This window comes from Heterocephalus glaber, unplaced genomic scaffold (assembly GCF_053883595.1).
Source record: "Heterocephalus glaber isolate CG9 unplaced genomic scaffold, H.glaber_assembly_v1.0 deba00000678, whole genome shotgun sequence".
In the NCBI taxonomy this organism is placed as follows: Eukaryota; Metazoa; Chordata; class Mammalia; order Rodentia; family Bathyergidae; genus Heterocephalus; species Heterocephalus glaber.
The window spans coordinates 5147734-5153733 of record NW_028258157.1 but is presented as its reverse complement, the minus strand read 5'-3'; the positions used below and the strand labels follow the sequence as shown (position 1 = coordinate 5153733).

At 39.9% G+C, this 6000-nt stretch overlaps 1 long non-coding RNA gene across 1 annotated transcript; it reads right to left on the bottom strand.

The window, feature by feature from the left end:
• Window positions 1-615: 615 nt before the first annotated feature.
• On the bottom strand, window positions 616-3566 carry LOC110348095 (uncharacterized). The gene is made up of 3 exons (XR_002393064.2): window positions 3312-3566; window positions 2700-2822; window positions 616-1701 (listed from the first exon to the last, which is right to left on the bottom strand). It is a non-coding gene; the product is annotated as an uncharacterized LOC110348095 (long non-coding RNA).
• Between the last annotated feature and the right edge of the window lie 2434 nt (window positions 3567-6000).

Sequence of the window (6000 nt, the reverse complement as noted above, 5' to 3'; positions counted from 1 at the left end):
CACTACTTTCACTTCTGACTTCCACTTTCTGCGCTGGCAAGGGGGGCACTCGGCTGAGGTCCTCATTCTCTGCTGGGGACCTCTGGCTCTGAGCCAGCCGGGCCTCACTTCCTTATTCTTCACTGGAGTGGAGGTGAGGGACCCAGAGATACCTGGGGGCAGACAGGAGGTCGTCAAAGACCCCTGGCCCCTCAAAGACCACCTGCCTGATGCAACACTAACACTAATCATGGCAGCTGGAATGGTGATATCAGTAAAAGGCAAAGTAGATTCCTGAGCAAAAACTACCTTGCTAGGAATACAAGTCATTTCATGAGAAAAGTGTCAATTCATCATGAGCTCATAACATCCCTAAGCATTTATGGACCTGAAAAGAAGAGAAAGGAAGGAAGGAAGGAAGGAAGGAAAAGAAAGAAAGAAAGAAAGAAAGAAAGAAAGAAAGAAAGAAAGAAAGAAAGAAAGAAAGAAAGAAAGGGAAAGAAAGAAGGATGCTGACAAAAATACAATAGAAAAATACACAATTATAGTAAGAAATTTCAATGTTGTTTTTGAGTTTTTTTAGGCAGGGTCATGTTATGTAGTTCAGGTTTCCACTGAACTCACTATATAGCCCAGGCTGCCCTTGAACTCAAGGCAATCCTCCTACCTCAGCCTCCCAAGAGCTAGGATTGATAGGGAAAAGTTCTAAAGTAAGGTTAGTAGATTAGCTATTGAAGTAGTTGTGGAAGCAAAATAGGTAGTGTATCCCTTTAAAAGCTTGCCTTAACCCGTTGCTTCTGCTGTTTAAAGTGAAGGTTATATAGCTCCTTTGATCTGTAGCTCCACTATAGATAACATCCTAGCTCTGAAGAACAAAGTGAGAATCCTTGAACAAACCTGTGATATATGTGCCTTAACTGTCACGTGTTTAGGGCTGTAATCAGTGACAGAAACCACCTGTGTCTAACCATTAAACAGGAATTGGAACTTTATTTACTTAACAAAGACCACTAGGGATGACTTCTATGTCTCTGTGCATTTCTTTCCACGATTCTGGAACAGGATTACAGGCATCTGCCACCACACCTGCCTCATCTTTTAATTTGGTGGAAAAAAGAAAATTTTACAAGTCATTCCACAATAACAAGAAGACAATATTTATTGGTTTCAAGTGCATATGGAAAAATATTTTCTTTTTTACTAGTGCATACTTGAATTAATTTCACCTTGTTTTGCTCCCTCCACTCATCCCCTTCTTCTCCAATTGTACACTTAGAAAGAATATTTTAAAAGACAGATGCATAGTCTGAGCCACAAAACAAATTTAAATGAAATTAAGGGGATTCAAACTGTAGAAAGTATTTTTCATGCCAACAAGGGAATATGTTTTAAATCTGGCAAGTTGTCACTAAAGATTCTACAGATTTTTAAAGAACAAGGGAATAAGGGAAGATTATAAACAACATAAGTCAAGTTGATCAAATGAACATATTTTCTGAAAGAAAAAACTAACAAAGCTCACATGAGAAATTGATATGGCAAAAAACAATATGCCTATTAAATAAATGAGGTAAAACCTCCCCACTCACTTCAAGCTCAAACGCTTTCACTAGTGAATTTTACCAAACATGTAAGGAAGAAATAATACCAGTTTATGGGCCGGGGATTTAGCTCAGTGTTTCCACTGGCTGTCTCGCAAGTGCAACATCCTGAGTTCGATTCCTGGTAGAGGAAAAAAAAAAAGAAAAGAAAGAATACCAGTTTTACACAAAATCTTATAGAATGTTTAAACAGAAGAAATATTTCCCAACTTGTCCTTTGAAGCTAATATTACTCAGTTTTAAAAATGAAGACAAATATCTGGTTGTGGTGCCACAGGCCTGTAATCTTAGCACTTGAAAGGCTGAGGTAGGAGGATTGCTATGAGTTTGAGAACAGCCTGAGCTACATAGTGAGCTCAAATCTAGCCTGAACTGCACAGCAAGATCCTGAATTTTTAAAAAGACAAAAAGTTCCCAGAAAATTTAAATTACAGACCAATATCCCTCAGAAAAATAGATGCAAAAACTCTTAAAATTATAACAAATTGAATCTAATAGCAAAAATAATACACAATGATCAAGTAATAATTATCCTGAGAATATAAGGTGAATCAGCATTTGAAAACCAATCAATGGAGTTCATCATGTTGTGGAGAATCGTGGTTATTTTATCAGTGTTTCTTTAGAGGCCACACTGCAGCTGAGGGGTGAGGTAGTAGTAGAATGTCAGAGTTCTACCTTGTAAACCACACACAGAAACTATAAATACACTTCTAGGTGACCTAATTGCTTAACACACCTTAATGCCAACTCTCCCCATCCCACTATAATCTCAAAAGTGTGTGCGTGTGTGTGTGTGCATATATATATATACACACACACACACACATATATATATATACACACACACACACACACACATATATATATATATGTTATTCTGATCCTCTGGACATATTTGTTAGTTTTACCCAGAAGGACTGCTTCTAGCAATGCCAAGGGCACAGGACCTGTCAAACAAAAACATTGTGTCGGACTCCAAGCCATCCCTGCCACCCTCAGAATGAGCTGGACCACTGTGACCCAGTGCAAGCATTCCCAGGGTGGATGATTCAAAAGGCCCTCATCACATTAGAATCAAATATAAAACCTCAGCATTTCACCCTCTCTCAGACTCACCTGCTGCTCCCTTGCTGTGTACTGATTCTTCTTTTTCTATATTCTTTGATTATTGGAAAATTCTTTTTACCACCAGAAGTACCAGCCCTACACGCACAAAATACTGCATGGCATTCAACAAATCTAAAGAAGAAACAGATAGTTATCTTAAAGGATGCAAAAAGAGCATTGGGAAAAATTTAATAACATTCATGATGAAAATTCATCAAATACAAAATAAAGGGAAACATCTATAACCTGATAAAGGGCATCTACAAAAAACCTACAATCAATGTCACACTTAATGGTAAAAGATTGAATGTTTTTGTGTGTAGATAAGAAAGCAAGGAAATCTGCTCTTACCACTCCCATTCAATATTGCATCAGAGATTTTGGCCAGTGCAATAAGAAAACCAAACTGGAAAGGAAGATATAAAATCAAGCCTATCACTAACCTGATTATGTAAACAATCCTATAGGATCTGCCAAGAGAGCTTCTAGAAATAATAAATGATTTTAATTAGGATATAAGCTACAAGACCTACCATAAAATTGAAGAGAATCTAAAGAGAAGAAATAAGCACAGAAAAAAATGTTCATTAGCCAGTACGGAAACTCTGGCTTGACTCCCACCTTGCCCGCTAAGGAGTAAAAGTTGCAGCCAAAGAGCAAAGGTCACCAGGCTTTGGGGTTATCTTCTTGATTTTGCTCAGGATGAGCTCTCCGGCGAAAGCGTGGAGGGCATCAGCTCTCTAAAAAGTCCACTACAGCATGCAAGTATGCTTGCATCAACACCACCGTGGAGAGAAAGAACCCACAGCCATCTAGAAAGCTTTGCTGTGGTCACAGGGAAGACACTAGTTCCCTTCTGCTTTTCAAGTCTTATTCGTGTTTCCTGCCTGCACCCCCTGATGACGCCACTGGTCTGCGCTGCTGTGCCAGCTCCCTTCCTCTGTGCCCGCTGTGTCTCAGGGAGGCCTAGAAGGCTGGACGGAAGGGACCACTGCGCTTTTGACAGATTTGGGCTCTGGGTGGTGCTAGGGTTTCACATATCTCTTAAATAGCCCCAAACATGAGCTGATAAGAAAAAAATTGGCATAGACATAAAATTCAAAAGCTGGGTGTGGTGCGCAAGCCTGCAATCCCAGCAATTGTGGGGGTGAAGCAAGAGGAGAGTGCGTTTCAGGCTAGCCTGGACTATACAGTGAGACCCTCTCTCTTAAACACAAAGCCAGGATATCAGCAAACCTCAACAAAAAATGCAGCTGTGGGCCGGGGATTTAGCTCAGTGGTTCCAGTGCCTGCCTTGCAAGCACAAAGTCCCGTGTTCAATCCCCAGTACCCCCCACCAAAAAAAATCCAGCTGTGGAGATGGGGGTGTGGGGTATAGAGGTGGCTCAGTGGTGCAGTGCTTACTTAGCATAGGCAAGGCCTTGCCTTGGATCTCCAGTGCTGCAAAAACAAAAATATGTCTCATTGTTTCATTGTTGCAGTCTGGGTTTGACTTCTTCCAATGCAGAAGCATCATGCTAGATACAATTGAAGAATAAGTACTCTAGGAGAGCCAGGAACCAGAGAGCAGAGGACCCTCAAAGGAAGGGGTCAGGGGCCAGATCGGGTCACACTAGTGTGACTCAAGCAGACACTCTTAGAAATGTGCTTTACAAATATCCTGTACATCTCTCAGGCCAACCAATTGTAAACAAGAGTATCACATGACTCCACATAATATTTTCCTTCTAGGAATATTAGTGTTGAAAGGTGGAAAATTTCAATCTGTGAGGAGGAAACTACTGGGAATGCGGAGCTTACAGTCTGAAGTCCTTATGTATCTCCATTCTCCTCCAGGCAGAACTAACAATTCAAGCAGGCATCTGGCCATGGACACATGCTTAAAACAAACCCATTGTTACAGACACCTGAATACACTCTGCACATTATTTTGTAAGCTTATGGCAGTCTCCTTTATTAATTACCAATTTCCCTCTTAGTATATAAGTTATATGTAGGTGAAATTGAAGAAGACCCTATGAAAAATATCCACAGTAATGTGAAAATGTATGACAGTGCTTTCTGAGATTACACTCTAATAACCCTGAATGTGCTGACACAATGTAACATCATGACATTTCCAACTGCATGTACTCAAATGCCATCTCTTCTATCTGGAAATTAATTCTTCTTGTCACTACTTCACCTGAATCATAAATACACACGCTTCAGGTCTCATTTAAACATTACCACTTCAAGACACCTTCTCTCACTCCTTGGCATAGTTTTTCAACATTACTGAACACCTATGAATACCTAGCTTACCTTATCACATTTTACTCCAAGATTTCATGCTCAATGTAAGAGAATTTCTCATCTGATTCCTGAGAAGCTGAGGGCAGAGATGAGCTTTATTCTTAGTCATGGCTGTCTGTCAGCAGGTACATTTCCAAATCAAATGAACATAAAACTCACAGTAGTGACAATGTAAGAAAATTAAAAAGGACAAAATGCTGTGAGAACGTGAAAGAAGGGAGTGTGAAACTAAGCACTTCAATGAAAGAAGTGGAATTTTATTTGGAAGAGTTTGAATTACATAAAGAAATTTCCTAGGCAATGTTGAAAACAACACTGATGGCAGAGAAAGCAGTTTTAACCAAAGGCATGTGGGTATGCTGGGCATGGAGAGAGCATTATTAAATATTGTCAGAATGTAGACTGTGAAGAAGCAGTAAGACTCTGAAAAACTTATCTCTCTTGTGTCTGTAGAAGCCTCATAAAATGTTTTAGCACCATTCAGGTTGATGGCAGATGGCTAGGTGGAATAAGGGGAATTTTACTTCAATTTCCCTAAGTTTCAGAGAGTTCTGTACTGCTGTACTAATGGATTTTTGGCAAAACAGAATACATCTCATGTATATTTCCTCACATCAGCAAAAATCTGTCAAAGGCCTGAGAGAGAATTGCAATTTATTAGCCAATAAAAAGTTGGTCTATTAGCTCATACTTTGTTAATAATCCAGGTGCACAGAGGCCAGACAGCAAAAGCACCAAGGGCTCAGCTTCAGGTATGGAGTGGAGGTGGGTATTGAGCAGTATCCTGGAGGCTCCATACACACCTAATTCTTTTTGCCCATGCAAAACAGAATGTAGTGATTTGTTATTGATGGAGAATCTAAACACAATCTTGAAAATCAATTTCTTGTTCCTTTCCCTGGCTTCTCTTTCTGTGAAAAGAGACAGAAAAGATTGGGCTAGAGAAAGAACTTTCCCAGGTCTCAATGATGACATGCCTTATCTTTTCAAACCAAAGCAGGAGCATGGGTCTTTG